This window comes from Haliotis cracherodii, unplaced genomic scaffold (genome assembly GCF_022045235.1).
Source record: "Haliotis cracherodii isolate W230 unplaced genomic scaffold, xgHalCrac1.p SCAF_11, whole genome shotgun sequence".
NCBI lineage: Eukaryota > Metazoa > Mollusca > Gastropoda > Lepetellida > Haliotidae > Haliotis > Haliotis cracherodii.
Window position 1 is genome coordinate 15,642,688 of NW_027266266.1, and position 22,657 is coordinate 15,665,344.

Below are 22,657 nucleotides of genomic sequence, written 5' to 3' on the forward strand. Positions count from 1 at the left end.
TTGTGGCCAAGCAAAGGCTAGCCATGTAGAAGGGGTGGAGTAGCCTTGTGGTCCAAGCAAAGGCTAGCCATGTAGAAGAGGTGGAGTAGCCTTGTGGTCCGAGCAATGGCTAGCCATGTAGAGGGGTGGAGTAGTCTTGTGGCCCGAGCAATGGCTAGCCATGTAGAAGAGGTGGAGTAGCCTTGTGGTCCAAGCAAAGGCTAGCCATGTAGAAGGGGTGGAGTAGCCTTGTGGTCCAAGCAAAGGCTAGCCATGTAGAAGGGGTGGAGTAGCCTTGTGGTCCAAGCAAAGGCTAGCCATGTAGAAGAGGTGGAGTAGTCTTGTGGTCCAAGCAAAGGCTAGCCATGTAGAAGAGGTGGAGTAGTCTTGTGGTCCGAGCAATGGCTAGCCATGTAGAGGGGTGGAGTAGCCTTGTGGTCCGAGCAATGGCTAGCCATGTAGAGGGGTGGAGTAGTCTTGTGGTCCAAGCAATGGCTAGTCATGTAGAAGAGGTGGAGTAGTCTTGTGGTCCAAGCAAAGGCTAGCCATGTAGAAGGGGTGGAGTAGCCTTGTGGTCCGAGCAATGACTAGCCATGTAGAAGGGGTGGAGTAGCCTTGTGGTCCGAGCAATGGCTAGCCATGTAGAGGGGTGGAGTAGCCTTGTGGCCAAGCAATGGCTAGTCTTGTAGAAGGTGTGGAGTAGCCTTGTGGTCCAAGCAATGGCTAGCCATGTAGAAGGGGTGGAGTAGCCTTGTGGCCAAGCAATGGCTGTGCTGGGTTTGATACCCCAAATATAATGTATAAAGCCCATTCTTGGTGTCGCCGCTGTTACATGAAGGGAACAGCATCAGTGGAGGTGGAAAATGCACTCGCTTGTTTCTTGCAGACCAGACTGCATCCTGTTCATTGTTGCATTGTACCAGGCTGCGAAACAGCGAGTTACATGGAAGCGTAACACCCAACTCTCTCACTCATGAAAGACTGTGACTAGAATAGGTTATGATACTGAGCCAGATGTTAGATTCTCCAGATGAGAAGCTCAAGAACAACACCTGATGTACAGCCTTTCAAGGAAGCAAAAACATGGATAATGACCAACACTCATTCTATACATGTAGAATTCCTTTATCAAATCTTAGCAAAATACAACTGATGCTTAACACATGGACAGACAATTCCTTCATTTCTGACCAAAACCTGTCTTGGATCTGTAAGGAAATGTAAACATGGCAGAATATTCGTTTTCTGATGCTTTACTAATGTAGACATTCCATCAGAACACTGGCAACCAGCTGTTTTACTGGCGGACATATTGGCTGCCATCTTTCTTACCATCTTCCTTACCATCTCAAAGACATGTTTTCAATCACAATCCGGGGGGAACTCTCCGTGTGAGGGATAATACGATATCAGGTTAAACTTGATTATGTAGTAAACATGAAACCAATATTTGTCAGGGGCAGGCCTGTTTTGCTTAATGCCACTTTACAGTACAACCTCCATGTGCTGGAGACTGACAGGCCTCACTTTGAAACTTAGCACTTCCTGGTGTAATTTTATCGCCATGGCACACCCATGGTGTCATGTATTTGGTTTGATGAATAGGCCAACTGTTGTTACAATGTCTTATTTTTTGCCCGTATATTTTCTTGTTTATTGTGGATGATCCTAATTTATACAATGGAAAATTTAAATAAAAAGTAAAAAAGTAAAATTGTTTAAATATTATAATTTGTTTGAACATCATTTTGTTTCGATTTATGATAATCCTCTTTTATCAAGTACTCTCCTGTACAATTTGATCCTAGAAAGTCATGAATCTTTGAAAGTCACACATCTCATTAAGTATTGTCAAATATTCATTTTTGATGCGGATTTGCATTCTTCAAATATGTGAAATACTGTCAAATCATGATCCGTTCAGGCAATTCATGACACTCATAACACAAAATTACCAAACTCTCAAATATACTACTCAAAAGAAGTTAAGGACCACCCGATTCATTCATACTACCATAGTTAATCGGTCATGGCAAAATATTCTTACTCATCAGTGTTTTGTCCAAGTGGCTTCAAACTGTCTCAGTGTTACCTACAGTAATGTGTAAGTTTCGGGTTGTCCTAAACTTGTTTTGAGTAGTATATGTAACCTGTGATGCTGAACTTGCTGACAAGGTAAAATTCTATGTAGATGTCTGGCGATAACTGAGAACACTGACTGGCGCAGTGCAATCGACTGTATCATGTATCGATATAATACTGCTGCCTTGGCTTTCAGTCTTTGATTGATAACATGTTGATTGAATACCTGTGTTTGATTGAAATGCACTGGAGAACAAAGGGGTCCACCTGTACCGTAACGAGTTTTCAGGTGCAACAACAATGGGTTCCAGCAGGCAAGGATTCTTTTCTAATCGTCCATGTTTCATTGGGACTATTCAATATGGCGGAAAACGAGATCCATTGTTGCTGCCTAACTTAGGACATGTTGTGATCAGTCAGCGGAATTAGAGACGAAAAAAATAGTAACCGTGTGTGCATTGAGTGAAAATTATTTTTGTATATTTTCTTTGCCTTTACGAAAAGAATTGTTATTGTCAACATGTATTATTTTCATCATTCAGTTATGAATCCCAACAGATTAGTACTTAAAAGGCAGTGGACCAATTAGCATGAATTACGTCATAATGCAGTGGGTTAACTCTGGTCTGTTTTGATCGGAAGATGAAGGACCCATAACAGCGTAATATTTTCATCATCTTTGGAGTGAGTGAGTGAGTGAGTTGGATTTAACGCCACTTTTAACAGTATTACAGTTATATCGCGGCGTGTCAGCTTCATGTCGGAGGAAAGCCCGAAGTGATGCCGATCTCGGACGTTTACCACTTCGGTGAAACCCACGAGCACGGGTATGGTGCTGAAAAACCTAGAAACATAATCGGGGAGAACCGGGATTTGAACCCACAATCATAGGTTTCAGGCGTGCCCAAGGGACGCAATTCTGCACAACGAATCGCTGCGCCTTAGACAACTGGGCCACCCGTGCCCCCAATCATCTTAGGAGCTTCCTCATGTTGATAAATGAGTGTGTTTTCACACATTGGTATTAACTAGTTTTAAAATTGCTTTTTCACTTTCTAATAAGACATTTTTTATATTTTTGTTGGTGTGCCCGTCACCTTTGATACTGAAGATATATCTGTTTGTGGTGAAATTACATGAGAACACAAAGTTTTTCTGATTTTGTGATCCGCTACTGTGTATTGCAATTAATCATGAGTTTCATTTAAATCCAAAATAAGAATTCGGGGAAGAAATATTTTATATTAAAAAATATTTAAAAAATTTGCGAGGAATGTACCAGACAATTTTCTGCCTTCCTCGGGCAGGTGATGGAATTTGTGAAGTGATTGTCCCTGATACCGCAAGCATTGCTGGGGCAAGCATAGCAAATATTCTGGTGTATTACTGTGCTGGGAAGCATACCCTCAGGCCAATGGTTTCACCGGTACCCCAGCCAGATGCTCTGGACAATGCACACTGCACATTCTTGAAAACAGTCAAGAATTTCTTTTATGTAAAGCATTTTTGTAAAATCTAATTGTCTATGTTGTTTTGTGTTTTATATGCAAATTGTCAGTTTTCCAACTGAGGGTGAACTTTTGGCAGTTTGATAATGTTCTCCAAATAGAAATGTAGGCTTTGGGGTGAAAATAGACTAACACTTAGTTTCTTAAAATGTATAGTTTTTTAAAGAAATAAGCAGGTACATTTAAATTGGAAAGGAGACCCACTGAGATTGGGTTTCTGAATCTGTGGAAAAGTCTTGCTTCATTACTACGAGCTATGGTATAACAGTAAGGTCTGTGCGGAAGGGAAAATAACATGGTTCAGGGACTAAAGCAGACTAAGGTGAGAAGTACATGTAAAATGTGTGGTTGATAGAAATGTATATCCCAATGTGTCATCACCATTTTAGAATCTGTGTTAATGCATTCAGATTATGTTCTGATTAAAATTAATTACTCTATTGTTGGTCATGATTTTCTGGTCATGGGCAGATCCAGGATTTTGAAAGGGGTACATAATACTCAAATGACAAAGTGGGGTGGGGGGGGACCCCCCTGCAACCAACACCCCCCCTCCCCCTTCTCTTCTGGTTCCACCAGTGCCTTGTACGTACTCAGCAATCCACCAATTCAGATACAGTTTGTGTTTTTGCTTATTTACTGTAACTATTTTGGAAAATTAATGTCTATGTAGGTTATCATTTGAGGTGTAAAATAATGGCAAGTTTTGATGAATTCTCTTGTCCATAGCTATTTCCTCATTACAAAGAGGATTATTCATGCGAGTGCACATGTGATTCGAAGCAGTTCATTTGTCTCAAGTATTGATATAGACTCATCAATTTTGCTGTTGCCATGGACACCAGCCTCGCAATCATGTCTCTGTAACCACGGCTACCATTGCAGTTAAAGAACTATCAAATGTATTGATTGTCTCCGCTTGTGTCGGCCATGAATCGGAATGCAGGCCGGGATGGGGACCCAGGAATTCAAAACAAACCATTTCTCTTTTCAGTGAGAACCAGCAGTTGTGTATTGATATTTTTGGGTCCAGAGTGGAAAGTATGCATGCTTGTTGACTATATGCTGATAACTGTTCAATGGCGCTTGGTTTTGATGCCAGTGCATTTGTCCCACTGCATTCAGTGTCTCGTTTGATGATGCTTTTAACTATGGACAGATCAACGCTAACTGTGCATGGGTCAGAGATGTGTTGGTTTTACCGAGTCCTTATTGTTACTGGGGTGCAGAATTGGAGATGCATGTTAGAGTTTTAGGAAATAATAACATTTAATTTGTCTGGAGAGGAAGTGGGCTTCGTGCAACTGGTGGTAAAGTCAGATAGATATCTTCACTGACATGATGAATTGATTTGAATATAGAAACTGTGATGTAGAGTGTCCTTTTCAATTATAATCCTGGAATTTTGATGCATAAATTCGAATAATTTTTTTTTCTCATATTTGTTTTAGCTATAAGTGGCTTCAAAATGTCTCAGTGTTAGTGCGGCAATGTTGAATCTTTAATAAAAGTAAAACTGTTTTGTCTGTATACTGAAAGTCTCCTTTCTTAACTGAGTTATGTACAAGGTACAACACGTATTGGCAACATTTACATCAAGTTGTCTTGCTCAGGTCTGAAATAGAGTATGGTATTTGGGTAGACTAACGCTCAGTCTCTAAAAATGTATGATTTTGATAGAAACGGCTACAATTAAGTTGAAAAGGAGCCCCACGGAGGTGGTAGATCCTGGGCCTGGAAACTCTAGACTTGCTTCATTTAGAGGTAATGTATTACAGTAAGGGATGGATGGATTGGACAATTATATGGTTCAGGGAAATGTGAGACTAGTGTTTGAGTTGCTCTATGACTTCAGATAACCTGGTCATTTGGAACATGCAAGATGTTTCAAAAGTGGTATCAGTGCTTTGACTGTCATATATGTCAAACTTAAAAAAGGTCCCCACGGTGATATTGCTGGAATATTCTTAAAAGTTGCATAAAACCACTCACTCACTAACTAACTTAAAAATGGGAGTTCTGATTGTGTTAGCACTAGGATACTGTTAGAGGCTGTGTCCAATTTAATATTTCCTTCCTCGTTGAGGAAGATGTCATATTAGAGAGCTCGGACTCATAAACATGATAAACTCTAGTTTCATTTGGATATAAAGTACCCCTAAACGGCATCCCACGTCACCCAGAGCCTAGGCACCCTTATGTCTACAACCCACCCCACCCCAGTGCTAGATGCATGGTACCCCTTCCCCACCCCTAGGTTTACAGCCCACAGGGTTGGTGGTTTAGCCTTCAGGCTAAAGCATTTGCTCGTCTTGCCAGAGGCCCGGGTTTGAATCCCCATTTGGGTGGAATGTGTAACACCCCTTTCTGGTGTCTCCTGCCATGACGTGGGAATATTGCTAAAAGCAACATGACACCCAACTCCTTTCCTTGCCCACTCCACAGCCATCTCAATCTGTAGCTCTAGACACAACGTTCCCTTCCCTGCTTCCATGTCACATCAGAGGGGCTCGGGTGGCCCAGTCGTCAAAGGTGCGGTGATTCGCCAGAAACCTATGATTGTGGGTTTGAATCCCGGTTCACCCCGATTATGTTTCTAGGTTTGTCAGCACCATACCCATGTGTGCTCGTGGGTTTCAACGAAGTGGTAAACGTCTTAGACCTGCATGACTTCAGGCTTTCCTCCCACATTAAGCTGACATGCCGTGATATGACTGGAATACTGTTAAAAGTGGCGTTAAACCCAACTCACTCATTAACTCCATGTTCCATCAGGACCCACAGCTCCAGACATAAGATGCCCCTCCCACAGCCCTCATCACTGGATCCCTCCCCCCTCTCCCCCCTCTCCCCCAGGTGACTTTCGGCAGAGTTGGCTGTGAGGTACAAGTATTTTCAGGGTTGTTTATTTACAGAGACTCTCATCACTGGCCATAGCCAGCAAAAGCAAGCCTGTCGAGGTAATTGCTGACACTTGCAAGGAAAGATACTGGCTTCTTGTGGGGTCACTGAAAATACGGGTTCCATATGGAATGTGGCTGTAGGTTACATGCAATAACTCTCGATAAACGAAATCTGTAACATTGAAAAAAAGACTCTTTTCCTTTCCTGAGTTATCTCCCCGATTGGGCTGACCTTGAGGAAGTCCAGGTTCAGCCATCTTGTGGATCATGTGAAGCGCGGAGATTAATGGGATATTGTCTGGTCCAAGAGTCTGCTGATGCATGCTTAGATTTCTGACCACCTCCATGGCCTAGTGAATAGTGCATGTGCCCGGAGAGCGGGAGGTTGGTGGTTCGAACCTCTGGCCAAGTCATACCAAGGGATGTTAAAAGATGGCACATGTTGTTACCCTGCCTGAAACTCAGCATTAATGGGATAAAATAAGGACTGGTGGGCTCAGAGCCAGTATACAAGGTGTGGTATCACTGTTGGCTCGCATGTAAGACCCACCAGCACTAGTCCAGACAAGTACATACACATCGCAAGAATTTCAGTAATCTTGAACATAACGTTAAGCTTCCTTTCACCTCATCTTAGATTTCTACTTTAGTCACTGATAATAACTACGGCCAGATACTCACAGCTTTAGATAATTCCATTTCTACTGTCTCTTACTCATGTCCAGTTTGGGCCCAGACTTGCTGTGTTAGTGCAATAATCTTGAACAGGACGTTAAGCCCATTTCACCTCAGCCACTCTGTGTCCAGACTGTTTGAGATCTCACCCATGCTTTGTTGAAGTGTAGAGTAACAAGGCAGTTCCTGATTTAAAGCATTTTGCTGGAGTTGCAGGAATTGAAGATGGACACTGAAAAACACATATATTAGTTAGTCTTTGATCAATTGACCAAGACAAGTCATCATTAAAGGTAATTTACCTGAGATGCACCAGTGTGTTGGTTTAGTTAAAACGATGTGGAACATGATATTTCCAGGTAACCTAGCAACAGTAATATCATATTGTAACCAAAGGAAAAATAAAATTCTGTTTTTCTCACAAAAATGGGATATTTTGTTACTTTGTTAGCCTGGGGAATGAGCTCATTACAGTGGACAAGTGAAGTTGATTCAGTGAGTGGAACAAGTAGATTCATTTTAGTGCCCAGAGCAATTCCTTCATTCACTGGTTTACATTTCTGCTGACCTTGAAATGTAAGAAAAAAATGAAAAATAAATTTTCCAGAAACATCATTTTTTGTCACTGAACACAAATTTACTATTTGGAATGAAAATGAAACAGTTTTGATTACATAGTTTTTTTTACACAGAACTCTTTCTAAAACATTGTTCCTTGTAAGCCCCCTGAATGTGAAATAATTAATCTCTTCAGTAAGTTGTGCGTGAACTCGGTTAATTATCACTCAGTGATCAAACAAAGATAGTGGCTACATTTCCTTTGAGAAAGTAATCTGCATGAGTCTTTTCTCATCAAAATATGATTTGATATTATTGTCTTTTAAATGTATTTTTAGTTTTTATTATTTAATTTAGCAGACTTGAATAGTTGTTTAATATTTGAATTTAGGTTTGAAAAGTATTTATATTTGTTTATTTATTCACAAGATCATCTTAATTAATTTTTGTTATTTCTTTTCGGTCTCCTCTTTGACTGTTAAAACATCAAATAGAGGCATGTTTTGTTTGAAGACCATCTCATAATGTTATATCAACTGATCTTTAGATTTGGCCCTGAACGTCTTACAGAGGCCCTGAGGCCCTGAACTCTTACAGAGGCCTCGTTTAGTTTTTCCCATTTCTTTTTTTAAAAATCTCAACAAAGTTAAAGAGAGGTTAATTAGTGGCTTGTTCTTTGCCTCATGTTTTTCAATGGAAATTCCATTAAGTTGTTTGTACAAGTTTCAGTATAGATTGGTCAGTGTTTCGTCTTTTGTTCCGTGGGTGTAGTTAAATGGCTATATTTTGTCTAGAATAAATGTCAGCTAAAGATAGGGGGTGCTTTGATCTATGGTGTTGCACTGGAAGCGGGGTGAGCAGGATGGTGTCAAGATTGCTCGGCTACCACGCATTCCCGGAGAGAGAGACGATCCTAGCAGCAATTAGTGTACCTCAACGTCTCACAAGACTCCTTGCCAAACATAGAGGAGTTAATGATAGCTTTTGGATTAGGAAAGTATCTTTGTGATAATGTCTTACCTTGGCAGATGCTTTGGGTGGTGTGGCAGCATTGAAGTGAGAAGAGTTGTGTCCCTTAGTCTTGCCAGGAGCCAGTTATAGTGGGTTAGAATCCTATATTTACCCTGATTTTGATCCTTGGCATGTCAACACCATAATTGTGTTGGTTGGATTTACCCTGTTCCGCAAAGTGAGCTTAGGGCTACGATGATCGTAAGCCTATGTTAAAGTATGGGATTTACGATTACCTTAATGCTTAGATCGCTATTTGGAACCTGGGTGGTAAGTGTCTAGGGTGTGGTCACTTTGGACTTTTCTCACACAATAACTTGATTCAGGCTGCATGCTGTGAGAGAATAAGAATGCTGTTCCAAGTAACGTTAAGCTGAACAATCTCACTCATTTACTGGGGTGGTGAGGTAGCCTAGAGGTTAAAGTCATGACATTGCTCGCTCACTCACTCACTCATTCACTCATTCACTCACTCACTCAGTGTACCATCACAACATCTTTGAAGACTCTTTGCAAACGAAGAACCAATGACAGCAATTTCATCGTGAGGGTATATTTGTGATTATATCATACCTTGTCAGTTCATAATGATAGGATAACATACTATTGTACTGCCATGTTAAATTGTTATTTCACATTGTGCTCTAGATGTCTGCACTGAAATAATGGATACATATCGATCATAATAAGATCATTGCGGAAGGGTAGGTTTTCAAATTAGTTATTCAATCCATGTTTGATTTCTCATTTACCTCTTGATGTCCGTGTACCAAGATAGTTGCAACATGTCCTTGATAATAAGATAAGTGTGGACTGGTAGACACGGCTGAGGCCTGTTTTCATGAACATCTAAGGATACATCTAAGGACACAGAATACAAGCTGCTGGTGGTGATGTGATGAAGAGAGTTGGCTGTTTCTCCCAGGTACACGCGTGGGCTGGCTGTTCGCAGTCAGGTGCCTCCATCTGGTGGTCATTTCTTGTAAAGGTCAGCGTTCACGTCCACATCATCAAGTCACGGAATATGGGATTGAGGGAGGATGCAGCTGATGCCTGTGCTGAAATAAACTTGATCACAACATATAGGATACTTTGTTTTGTCCTGCCATTGTCTGTATCAGTGGAAGTAGCGTCATGGGTTTTCTCATTAGATTAGATCATTTCTCTGTAGTGGGAATCAGATTGATGGGTGATATGTATCAGATGTACTGCAAGCTTTTCCCTGGAGAGGATGAGAGATGGGGTATTGTGTTTTTCTGTGTGGAACAGATGGGTACATTTGTACTCACTGGGCCTTTGATTTTTTATTAATTGTTCTCAAAATAGACTAAAATTCAATGTGGGTAGTCAAAATTATTTTTTTAATGATTTTGACTTCCAGATTAGTACTGCTACTGATGAATGAAGACCCATGAAGATCCGGGGTAGAATAGGTCTTCAGCAACCCATGCTTGTCGTGAGAAGCGACTAATGGGATCGGGTGATCTTGCTCACTGGCTTGGTTGATGCATGTCATCGATCCCAATTGCGTGGACCGATGCTCATGATGTCAATCACTGGATTGTCTGGTCCATACTTGATTATTTACAGACCACCGTCATATAGCTGGAATATTGCTGAGTGCGTCGTTAAACAAACACAAACAAACAAACTAATAATGAAAACTAACTTTTTGTATGTATTAGTCACCATTTCTCACGAACGGTGGTGATAAGATCTCATTGGTATTTCATTACACCCATTTGTAAAACAGTTGGCCCAATTTGTTTTTTGTCAATCATCTATTTTCTAATTTAAGTATTTTGTCAATTGGGCTTTAATATGTTGCACTAAGTCTGCAGTGGTCTTAAGGATATCTGTTTCGAACAAAAGTCCCAGAAATGATGAGTTCCCTGTATATATAGAATACAGTTTCCACTGTGATGTTTCATGTTGATTAAAGGATCACCGGTTAGTAACTATCCTCATCCTGCTTGAATTTGTCTCAGAATGTTCAAGAGTCATGGGAACTCTTTTCATGATTAATTCAAAACAATTCACATTTCCTGTGAATCATGTACATGAATTGAGGAGAACATGGTCATGTTTCATCTTGAAAATATCAAATTACGGGATCAAAGGTGTCCCAGATAAACAAGAAACCTTTATGGCTGCATAAAGCTCCCCACTGCTTGAGGTACTTGTCATGTAAGGAGCTTTGCCTACCAGCCTTAGCTGCCATCTTGTATGCTTATTTACCAGCATCCTCCCAACTGGGTGCCACCTGATGTGTGGGGCTGATGCAGAATACAGCTTAATTGCCCGTAATTACCCACATTGATTACTCAGGTGCTAGGCATAACACAGACCATCTGCACACTGACACAAGGGGGTAGGAACCCTTACAAAAAAAAAACCCAGAAAAGATGTACCCGAGACCGCCCCGAGACCGTCCCGATGCATCTTTTGTGGGATTTTAGCCAATTTTTATGGTCTCGGCTAGCCGAGACTTTGCGGAGACCCATTGAAGACTATTCTGGGGAATAATCAAGTACTTCCCCACAAAGGCATTAACCTACCGATGACGTTTCTAGTGCATCTCCACTAGCAGGGGATGTCTTAGGAGATCTCTTAAGATGTCTCCGAGACCTCTTCGCTAGCGAAGACCTTCAAAACAACTTTGCAAAGACTATTCGGAGACTTCCTCAGAAGGGCCATAAAGTAGCTGAAGGTTTGCAAAGATGTATCAGTGCATCCTCGCTAGCGAAGACCCCACAAAGACTTTGTGAGGACTATTCGGAGACTTCCCCATAAGGCAATAAAATAGCTGACTGTTTGCAAGGATGTATTGAGTGCATTCTCACTAACGAAGACCCTACAAAAACATTTGTGGGGACTTTTCGGAGACTTCTTTACAAATAAACAAAATTGAAAAGATACTGTGGAGTCTTCTTTGCTTGTGGAAATCTTCGAAAGAACTTTGCAAAGACTATTCAGAGACTTCCTGACAAGGCAACTTGATAACCGGTTTGCAATGATGATGTGAATGCATCCTCACTAGCCAAAACTATATTGTAAGTATATATCTTTCAAAGACTTCCTTTCAATTGATACAGATCAATACATCGGAAAACTAGGTCCCTTGCTTGGAAGAGATGACATGATCATTATTATTTATTTTGAATTTTCTTTAAGGATAATACTAAAGCTCTTTATCTAAAACATTCACATGCAATGAATTAGAAATCCTATATATGTCAGCAAGGACATTAATAATTAAATACCCAACACAATTAATGCTTCGAGGTATATTTCTATTAAATACAGTTAAAACAAATGCAGGAATTATCAGTATGCAATAATCAGAAAAAAAGAAATGTACAATATATTCATAAATTCCAATCAGAAAGTAACAGTGTCCGTGTGCCATATAACAGTCTCCTCAGAAAAAGGTATATAAGAAAAGGCAACATAAAGTAATATTACTTGTAGACATAGTGGCTAATTTGTGGCTCAAGATATACATGACAGGGATCGAAATTAAATTTATTTCAAGTTTGCCAATGGGCACAATTATGTCAAATTAAGTGTGCCATTACATTTTTAGGGGTGCCAGGAAATACATGATTGGCTGTTTTAATGGTTATAATCATAATTCAAATACAAGTCAAGTGACTGTCATAGTCAATAGGTAATACCTGTCATCATTTTCCCGATGACAGTGGCTGTCCACTCTGTAGCATGAAGAAATATCTCCGTTTTCGAAGCTTCGCATGAATAACACGTACCATGTGACACACCATTATCTTCTACGTTTATTTTGTCATCTACACGATAGTCAACTCGCCTTGAGTATTTACATTACTATAACATGCTATTTTATTGGTTTCTGCTGACGCTTACTTGCCGAAATCTGCTATAAGATTCGTGATTGGTCAAATTGAGCACGTGACCTTATACAACCAATTACAGCAACGGTACTCGCGTATATCAGACTTTGACGAAAGGTTTTTGTTAAATCGTGTTGTTCTGAACGTTTTAAGCAGGAAATCGCGATCTATATTAAAAATATGAAACTTCGTGGATGTATCGTGCCAGGTTACGAGCTGAGACAAAGATTTTTCTTGCATATATTTGGCATTAAACATTGTGGAGAAAATCGAGGCGATAAAACTATTAAAAGCCGCGATGCCATTTGACTCGCATCACACGCGATCGCACGAAAAGATGGAAATGATAACTTATATCTAAGTTTGACAACTTTTAGACAGATAAATAATTTTGTTGATTTCATTTATTACTTTGCAAAATATAATCTAAAGATTTGATTGACACGTTTTTATTTTGCTCTTTGACTTGTTCGATGTGGACCCATTGTCAAAGTGTGTGTCGGAGAATTCTATTTTCAATAACATTGCGGGAAATAGATCTAGAGAATAATATTTTAATCTATCGATAAAAAATAATAATTTGAAAGAGAAGCAAAAACTGAAAAAGAAAGTCACCAAACCTTCATCGAGATAGAATCTACGCCGACTCTGAGTTCAGCAAGGATGACAACGTATGTTCCTGAACAAACGGTAGGTACACTTTAGATCTGTTTGTGTTACATAAATATATTTTTAAAATATAGCCCTCTATATTGTCTCCATAACAATTATGCTAAATAAATCCACCGAAACGACCCCCGATCCAATCCAATTCTCACTTAGATATTGAACTTAGTTTTAGCATTCGCTGAAAGAGAAATCTTTTTTCAAGCTCAATTTATAAATCGTAAATTTATGTTCTAATTTGGAACCTCAAACTGATGTAATTTGGGACTATTTATGAAAAATAATAGGCGCAGATGTAATTTTGTAATATTGCGCAAGCCTTTCAGATTTCATGTTCCGATCACATCGTGGTTCTCCGTAAAATTTACGGAGAGCACCGATGTGGGACTGAGATAAAAAAGTATTTCTTCAAAACAAATTATGTATCTGGTCACTGAAATGTGAAATATGATCGCAGACTGTAGTTATAAGTTTATAAAATTATTGAATTAATAGATAACAAATTATATATTTGTATTATGTTAAACTCTATTAATCTTAAGTTGTATTTGAAATTAAAACTTAGTTTTTTTTACAAACAAATGTCCATTGTTGTATGGTAATTAGTACGGAAATCGCCGCCATTTTGTAACCTGCTGTTTCATAACGAGGATGTTGGTTGATATTTTTTTAAGAACTCGTAAGTAAGGGAAACTCATGTATTGTAACGTTTGTTTGAAATAGATATATGTTCCCAGTTAATGTTGTGGTCTTATCGTTTTCCCCGTCAACATGCTCCATCGCCATCGCGGTATAGATCCTGAAATACGTTTTGGACTGGCACCAGGTTGTTGACATTTTGGCAAAGTTGCCTGTGTCAACTTTGTTTTGTGACCAGCAATACCCGCCTTTCAGTTTTAGGTTATTAATGAATGCAACTTGATTTTTCAGCCCCCTTCCTTGTGGTGATTTTTGAAGACAAAAAAGGAACGATACTTCATAGGAAGACGTGAACTCCTGCTGATGTGCCTTTTTCATGAGAAGGGATCAAGGAGAAGAAGCCAGTTGGTGCCTGGTGGCCAGCAACTTGGTGTTTTTACGATGCTACCGACACCGATGTGGTACTCGAAGGTCAGTATCTTTGTTAAGTGTCAGGTAAATTTCATTTCAGGTTAATGGAACTGTAACTAAATAAGTTATGAAACTAACTGGTACTTACAAAGTGCACACACAGACTTGTAAGGTAAAGGTTTAATTTTTATAATTAAATATCAGATTCATAGTAAGGAATCAATAGGTTTTACAATCTAAATATCCTTCCTGTGTTTAACTTTTGAGCCAATATGAGTACTTGTAAATGTCAAAACCATTTTTTACATTTTTCTAGAACACAATGACATTTGAATGTGTAATGCTTTGGTCAACTTACATGGACATATCAATATTAAGTGAGTATCTAATCACAAGATGTTAACTAATTGACATCATTTTAAATCTAGTTTTGGTACAAGTGGTAAGTTTTGTAACTTTCAAGTCATCATACATTTGGACTGGAACCATTTCACCTAAGTGCAATTTTAATGCTCTTATCTTGTTTGCAATTTATTTTTACTGTATCATGAATTATGAAGCTTTGATTTATCATCCAGTGTAACATGTTAATTTTTTCATCAGTTCTGAAACCGGCAAAGAAAAAACAACTGGAACTTTGTGGTGAGCAAGAAGATCTGCACGCTTAGGAATGCCTTCAAGTGAATGAGCCATGGTTTGTTTCTTTGACCATAACATCAGTAATTTTGTAGCCCCCCAAAAGTAATTTTTGTAATAGTTTTTAATGAGTCTCCTTGACGTCTGGGGGCGGTCGGGTAGCCTAGTGGTTAAAGCGTTCGCTCGTCATGCCGAAGACCCGGGTTCGATTCCCGACATGGGTACAATGTGTGAAGCTCATATCTGGTGTCACCCGCCGTGATATTGCTGGAATATTGCTAAAAGCTGCGTAAAACCATACTCACTCACTCACTCCTTGACGTCTGACATAAAGTAATTAGTTTATGGCACTGATTGGGGCTGCCCAGTAGCCTAGTGGTTAAAGATGGTTCGTCACGCCAAAGACCCGGGTTCAATTCCCGACATGGGTACATTGTGTGAAGCCCATTTCTGGTGTCCCCCGCCGTTATATTGCTGGAACATTGAGCAAAAGTGGCGTAAAACCATACTCACTCACTCACTCATTATGTCACTGATATACAATAACATTTGATCCCATTTCAGCCTCTTGAAGGACAGCTTCCATGACGACCCCTGCCAGTACGAGGATGACTTCCACTTTCATATGATGACTTCCACTTTCATATGATGGCTACCATATAATGATATCTTCTGTTGATGATGTCCACCTCTGGCTACTTGTTATTGCTGTTATTACTCCAAATAAAGAGAATACTATACAACTTCGTTATCTCATTTTTGACAGTACAGGTTTGGCAAGGATGTTTCACAGACACTTCTGGGATGCTGTTGAAAGACTAGATTATGATGTAAGCACATCTTTTGTATTACTGAAAATGATTGAAAGGTAAAATGTCTCTGAAACATCTTTGTTATGGAGACTTCCTTAGAACTTTGCCGGGATGGTTTAAAGCATGTTAAATTACCCATGACAGGTTTGTGAAGACACTTCAGAGACTTCCTTGCAAGTGTTGCGGGGATGCTTCAGAAGCATCTTTGATTGCATAACACAAGTTTGTGGGGACTTACCAGGGACTTCCTCAGAAGGTTTCCCGGGATGGTTCAAAGCATATTTAATTACCCCTGATAGGTTAGCGAAAATGCTTCGGAGACTTCCTTGCAAGTTTTGCTGGGATGCTTCAGAAACATCTTTGATTACCTAATAATAGTTTGTGGAGACTATTCGGGGACTTCCTAAGAAGGTTTCCCGGGATGGTTCAAAGCATATTTAATTACCCCTGATAGGTTTGCGAAGATGTTTCGGAGACTTCCTTGCAAGTTTTGCTGGGATGCTTCAGAAACATCTTTGATTACCTAATAATAGTTTGTGGAGACTATTCGGGGACTTCCTAAGAAGGTTTCCCGAGATGGTTCAAAGCATATTTAATTACCCCTGATAGGTTTGCGAAGATGCTTCGGAGACTTCCTTGCAAGTTTTGCTGGGATGCTTCAGAAACATCTTTGATTACCTAATAATAGTTTGTGGAGACTATTCGGGGACTTTCTTAGAAGGTTTCCCGGGATGGTTCAAAGCATATTTAATTACCCCTGATAGGTTTGAGAAGACGCTTCGGAGACTTCCTTGCAAGTGTTGTGGGGATGCATTAGAAACATCTTTGATTATGTCACACACGTTTGTGGAGAATAATCAGGGACTTCCTAAGTGGGTTTGCCGAGATGGTTCAAAGCATATTTAATTAGCCATATAAGGTTAATTCTGAGGAAGTATCGGAGACTACTTCAGTAGGTACTGTGAGGAAGTCTTGGATACTTCTCAGCAAGCTGCAAGTTGGAGTAGTTTGCCGAGATGGTGTGGAGACATTTGCCGGGAATATCTAGAGACTTCCTTAAGACCCTGCGGAGAAGGTAAAAATGTGCCTTGCGGGGAATGATTAAGGCGGTCTCGGATGCATCTTTTCTGGCCTTTTTTTTTTGTAAGGGAATGGCCACTAGTGGAAGTCCCTCTGGTTACTGGGTTATTCCATGTGCACACTGACACAAGGGGGTAGGAATGTCCACTAATGGAAGTCCCTCTGGTTACTGGGTTATTCCATGTGCACACTGACACAAGGGGCTAGGAATGGCCACTAGTGAATGTCCCTCTGGTTACTGGGTTATTCCATCTGCACACTGACACAAGGGGGTAAGATCCGTAAAGATCCGGGTTAGAATAGGTCTTCAGCAACCCATGCTTGCCGTAACAGGCGACTGTGCTCGTCATAAGAGGCAACTCGGATGGTCAGACTCGCTGACTTGTTTGATGCATGTCATCGTATCCCATTTGCATAGATAGATGCTCTCAAAGTTTCTAAACTTTAAAATCTATTTGGGTCTAGCTTTGCTTGACGAATGCTTCAGTGACATGTGACCGAAATGGTGTCTGATGCTCTTCCCCTTTAGACACATACCTGTTCCTGTGTTTTTTTATGTGAACAATTGACTTGCCGTTGCATGTGTTTCTGATGGTGCCACCAGTGATACCGTTTACACTTACCTATTTACGAACAGGGGCGGTCGGGTAGCCTAGTCGTTAAAGTGTCGCTCGTCACGCCGAAGACCCGGGTTCGATTCCCGACATGGGTACAATGTGTGAAGCCCATTTCTGGTGTCCCCCCACCATGATATTGCTGGAATATTGCTAAAAGCGGCATAAAATCAAACTCACTCACTATTTTCGAACACCTGGTATCATCACTATTTGATAGTGATTCATAAACACATGCTTCTTGTATGGTCGAAATTGTACAATGGAATTTCGTTTTAGCAGATATTTATTACAATAATGGAAAGGGTTCTGTAAGTTTTATTTCATTTCTTGATAAGGTATTAGGTGGTTGTGGTGTAGCTGCTGTTTGTGCGAGCTTGCTGACACCTTCCTGGTTGTTTTGGCATTTAGGCGTCATGGTCATTCTTGTGCAGAATAGGCTCCCAATGTGAGGAGTTGTGTAAGTGAATTGTGGTGGGATCGGATGCCCCCAGTGGCTGCTGATTGTGGGGAAGAGTCACCATGGGGAATATAATAGTACATCGGAGAGTTTCTGATCTCGTTGTGCCCGGTTGTGGATCAATGCTAACACCATCAGCCACTATTTGCCTCAGCCACTCCTGATGACACACACAGCCCTGCTCACCACCTCACCAATTAACTACCATTTAGAAGACAAGTGAAAGAAACACATTTACTCTCCTCCAGACCTACTGACATAGTCTGCACGCCCACACAACCATCCCACTACACCCCAACCCCCATGAAGAAATGTGTTAGAATTGGTCTTCATCAACCCATGCTTGTCCCCCTTGAAGATCCGGGTTAGAATTGGTCTTCATCAACCCATGCTTGTCCCCCTTGAAGATCTGGGTTAGAATAGGTCTTCACCAAACCTTTTTGTTCCCCATAAAGATCCGGGTTAGAATTGGTCTTCAGTAACCGATGCTTGTCCCCCATGAAGATCCGGGTTAGAATTGGTCTTCAGTAACCCATGCTTGTCCTCCATGAAGATCCGGTTTAGAATTGGTCTTCAGTAACCCGTGCTTGTCCCCCATGAAGATCCGGGTTAGAATTGGTCTTCAGTAACCCATGCTTGTCCCCCGTGAAGATCTGGGTTATAATTGGTCTTCAGTAACCCATGCTTGTCCCCCGTGAAGATCTGGGTTAGAATTGGTCTTCAGTAACCCATGCTTGTCCCCCATGAAGATCCGGGTTAGAATTGGTCTTCAGTAACCCATGCTTGTCCCCCGTGAAGATCCGGGTTAGAATTGGTCTTCAGTAACCCATGCTTGTCCCCCATGAAGATCCGGGTTAGAATTGGTCTTTAGTAACCCATGCTTGTCCCCCGTGAAGATCTGGGTTATAATTGGTCTTCAGTAACCCATGCTTGTCCCCCGTGAAGATCTGGGTTAGAATTGGTCTTCAGTAACCCATGCTTGTCCCCCTTGAAGATCTGGGTTAGAATTGGTCTTCATCAACACACACCACACCACACCACACCACACCACACCACACCACACCACACCACACCACACCACACCACACCACACCACACCACACACACACACACACACAGAGAGCATGATGAAGTATGTCAGGCATGTATCTGTCGCGTCCGTTGTTAGCATCTCCAGGACTGGAGGGCTGACCTTATGAAGGGACAGGGCAGGACAGGGCACGATGCCACTATTAGTCTGTGGCAGAGAAGATCCTCCTGTAGAATGTCATCAATACATGGGGGGATCTCAAGCCATTACGTGTGTCTGGGTCACACTACACTGTCACGCCACACCTTGTGCCTGTTACATTCTGCTGTTCATATCTTTCATGAAACTTATCTTGTCTATACTGAGGACTTTTATAAGGCCTTTTTTCAACACTTGGTTTACTGATATTTTTTCTCTCAAAATTTGAAGTTGGTGGTCTAAAAGGAAAGGAAGAGTACCCTCAATTTATTTTTGTCTTTTGTGTAAACATGGTCGGTAGGTAGGACAAAATAATTATTATGATTCAGTGTCATGGTGGCAAAGATCCTGAACAATATCTAAAAATGGTTGTGTGGTGAGTTGAGCATGTTTAGTGCTGTGTGTCGGGACATACATGAAAACAATTTATGATAAATTTTGTTGCTGAATGAGTTTTTTAGACTTGGCAGTAACAAAAAAAACACTTCATGGAATATTATGTTGTGTGTACAGGGGTGTGTAGGGTAGAGTGCATGTTCAGGAGTGTGGTGGATGCGGTATGTGTGCTGGGGTGTGTGTTCAGGGATGTGTAGGGTAGTGTGCATGTTCAGGAGTGTGGTGGATGGGGTATGTGTGCTGGGGTGTGTGTTCAGGGATGTATAAGGTAGTGTGCATGTTCAGGAGTGTGGTGGATGGGGTATGTGTGCTGGGGTGTGTGTTCAGGGATGTATAAGGTAGGGTGCATGTTCAGGGGTGTGGTGGATGGGGTATGTGTGCTGGGGTGTGTGTTCAGGGATGTATAAGGTAGGGTGCATGTTCAGGAGTGTGGTGGATGCGGTATGTGTGCTGGGGTGTGTGTTCAGGGATGTCTAAGGTAGTGTGCATGTTCAGGAGTGTGGTGGATGGGGTATGTGTGCTGGGGTGTGTGTTCAGGGATGTATAAGGTAGTGTGCATGTTCAGGGGTGTGGTGGATGCGGTATGTGTGCTGGGGTGTGTGTTCAGGGATGTGTAGGGTAGTGTGCATGTTCAGGGGTGTGGTGGATGCGGTATGTGTGCTGGGGTGTGTGTTCAGGGATGTATAAGGTAGTGTGCATGTTCAGGAGTGTGGTGGATGGGGTATGTGTGCTGGGGTGTGTGTTCAGGGATGTGTAGGGTAGTGTGCATGTTCAGGAGTGTGGTGGATGGGGTATGTGTGCTGGGGTGTGTGTTCAGGGATGTATAAGGTAGGGTGCATGTTCAGGAGTGTGGTGGATGCGGTATGTGTGCTGGGGTGTGTGTTCAGGGATGTGTAAGGTAGTGTGCATGTTAAGGGGTGTGGTGGATGCGGTATGTGTGCTGGGGTGTGTGTTCAGGGATGTATAAGGTAGTGTGCATGTTCAGGAGTGTGGTGAATGGGGTATGTGTGCTGGGGTGTGTGTTCAGGGATGTGTAGGGTAGTGTGCATGTTCAGGAGTGTGGTGGATGGGGTATGTGTGCTGGGGTGTGTGTTCAGGGATGTATAGGGTAGTGTGCATGTTCAGGGGTGTGATGGATGGGGTATGTGTGCTGGGGTGTGTGTTCAGGGATGTATAGGGTAGTGTGCATGTTCAGGGGTGTGATGGATGGGGTATGTGTGCTGGGGTGTGTGTTCAGGGATGTATAGGGTAGTGTGCATGTTCAGGAGTGTGGTGGATGCGGTATGTGTGCTGGGGTGTGTGTTCAGGGATGTGTAGGGTAGTGTGCATGTTCAGGAGTGTGGTGGATGCGGTATGTGTGCTGGGGTGTGTGTTCAGGGATGTATAAGGTAGTGTGCATGTTCAGGAGTGTGGTGGATGGGGTATGTGTGCTGGGGTGTGTGTTCAGGGATGTGTAGGGTAGTGTGCATGTTCAGGAGTGTGGTGGATGGGATATGTGTGCTGGGGTGTGTGTTCAGGGATGTGTAAGGTAGTGTGCATGTTCAGGAGTATGGTGGATGCGGTATGTGTGCTGGGGTGTGTGTTCAGGGATGTATAAGGTAGGGTGCATGTTCAGGAGTGTGGTGGATGGGGTATGTGTGCTGGGGTGTGTGTTCAGGGATGTGTAGGGTAGTGTGCATGTTCAGGAGTATGGTGGATGGGGTATGTGTGCTGGGGTGTGTGTTCAGGGATGTATAAGGTAGTGTGCATGTTCAGGAGTGTGGTGGATGGGGTATGTGTGCTGGGGTGTGTGTTCAGGGATGTATAAGGTAGTGTGCATGTTCAGGAGTGTGGTGGATGGGGTATGTGTGCTGGGGTGTGTGTTCAGGGATGTGTAGGGTAGTGTGCATGTTCAGGAGTGTGGTGGATGGGGTATGTGTGCTGGGGTGTGTGTTCAGGGATGTGTAGGGTAGTGTGCATGTTCAGGAGTGTGGTGGATGGGGTATGTGTGCTGGGGTGTGTGTTCAGGGATGTGTAAGGTAGTGTGCATGTTCAGGAGTGTGGTGGATGCGGTATGTGTGCTGGGGTGTGTGTTCAGGGATGTGTAAGGTAGTGTGCATGTTCAGGAGTGTGGTGGATGGGGTATGTGTGCTGGGGTGTGTGTTCAGGGATGTGTAGGGTAGTGTGCATGTTCAGGAGTGTGGTGGATGGGGTATGTGTGCTGGGGTGTGTGTTCAGGGATGTATAAGGTAGTGTGCATGTTCAGGAGTGTGGTGGATGGGGTATGTGTGCTGGGGTGTGTGTTCAGGGATGTGTAGGGTAGTGTGCATGTTCAGGAGTGTGGTGGATGGGGTATGTGTGCTGGGGTGTGTGTTCAGGGATGTGTAGGGTAGTGTGCATGTTCAGGGGTGTGGTGGATGGGGTTTGTGTGTCCAGGGATGTGTGGTTAGGGGTGTGTGGGGCGAGGTCTGTAGAATGGGGTATGAGTTCAAGGTGGGGTGGGTGGATGTGTGCAAATGTGTTCGGGTTGTGTGGTGTGGATATGTATGCAGAGGTGTGGGATGGGTTGTGTGTGTGGATCTACTTTATGGCTGTGTCAAACTTGATGGATAGAGTCCTCCAGGTCAGTCAATAAGCTAATTTTGATTGAGTTCCATGTAACCTTGTTTCATCCCCTGTTATGTAATGCTTTAATGGCCCTGACAGAGTATTGGTTGCAGTTCAGGACAGTGCTGCACCTGATGCAGGCTACAAGCATACGCATGTGAACAGCACATCCTTGATAGCCCGTGGTGTCGGAATCCCGACAATTAGCTGTCTGCATCTCCGACAAAGCCAGCTTGGAGGTAGACTGGTCCGGTGTGCAGGATATTTCAGATAGCTTACTGTCAAGTATATGAACAAAGTCTGTCTAAAGATAGACCTGGCTGGAGAACACTCCTCCATGAGCATCATCAACCTAAGGCCTACCAAAGAAAACAACAATGTGTTTAAAAACATTTTGCATGCTAAAATATCAACTTATCAAAATATGAGTCTATTTTGCACACTAAACCTAGTATGAGTTGACTTAGCTTTTGGAAAATGGCGAGTAAGCAGTGTTTTCATTATATATTGTCATGAATAGATTTACGACCGTACTCAAGATGGT

General features: G+C 42.0%; 1 protein-coding gene and 1 long non-coding RNA gene across 5 annotated transcripts in view; both read left to right on the plus strand.

The window, feature by feature from the left end:
* The window catches only part of LOC139456259 (transmembrane protein 132C-like), a 95,230-nt gene that overhangs the window by 40,364 nt on the left and 32,209 nt on the right, over nucleotides 1-22,657 (plus strand). The gene's annotated exons all lie outside the window — the stretch shown is intronic.
* LOC139456261 (uncharacterized) lies at nucleotides 13,886-15,680 on the plus strand. Of its 4 annotated transcripts, XR_011652521.1 has the most exons (5): nucleotides 13,886-13,930; nucleotides 14,182-14,361; nucleotides 14,618-14,678; nucleotides 14,905-14,995; nucleotides 15,502-15,680. It is a non-coding gene; the product is annotated as an uncharacterized lncRNA (long non-coding RNA). The 4 variants fall into 4 exon arrangements; XR_011652522.1 differs by lacking the exon at nucleotides 14,618-14,678 and having other exon boundaries at nucleotides 14,182-14,385; XR_011652519.1 differs by lacking the exon at nucleotides 14,618-14,678.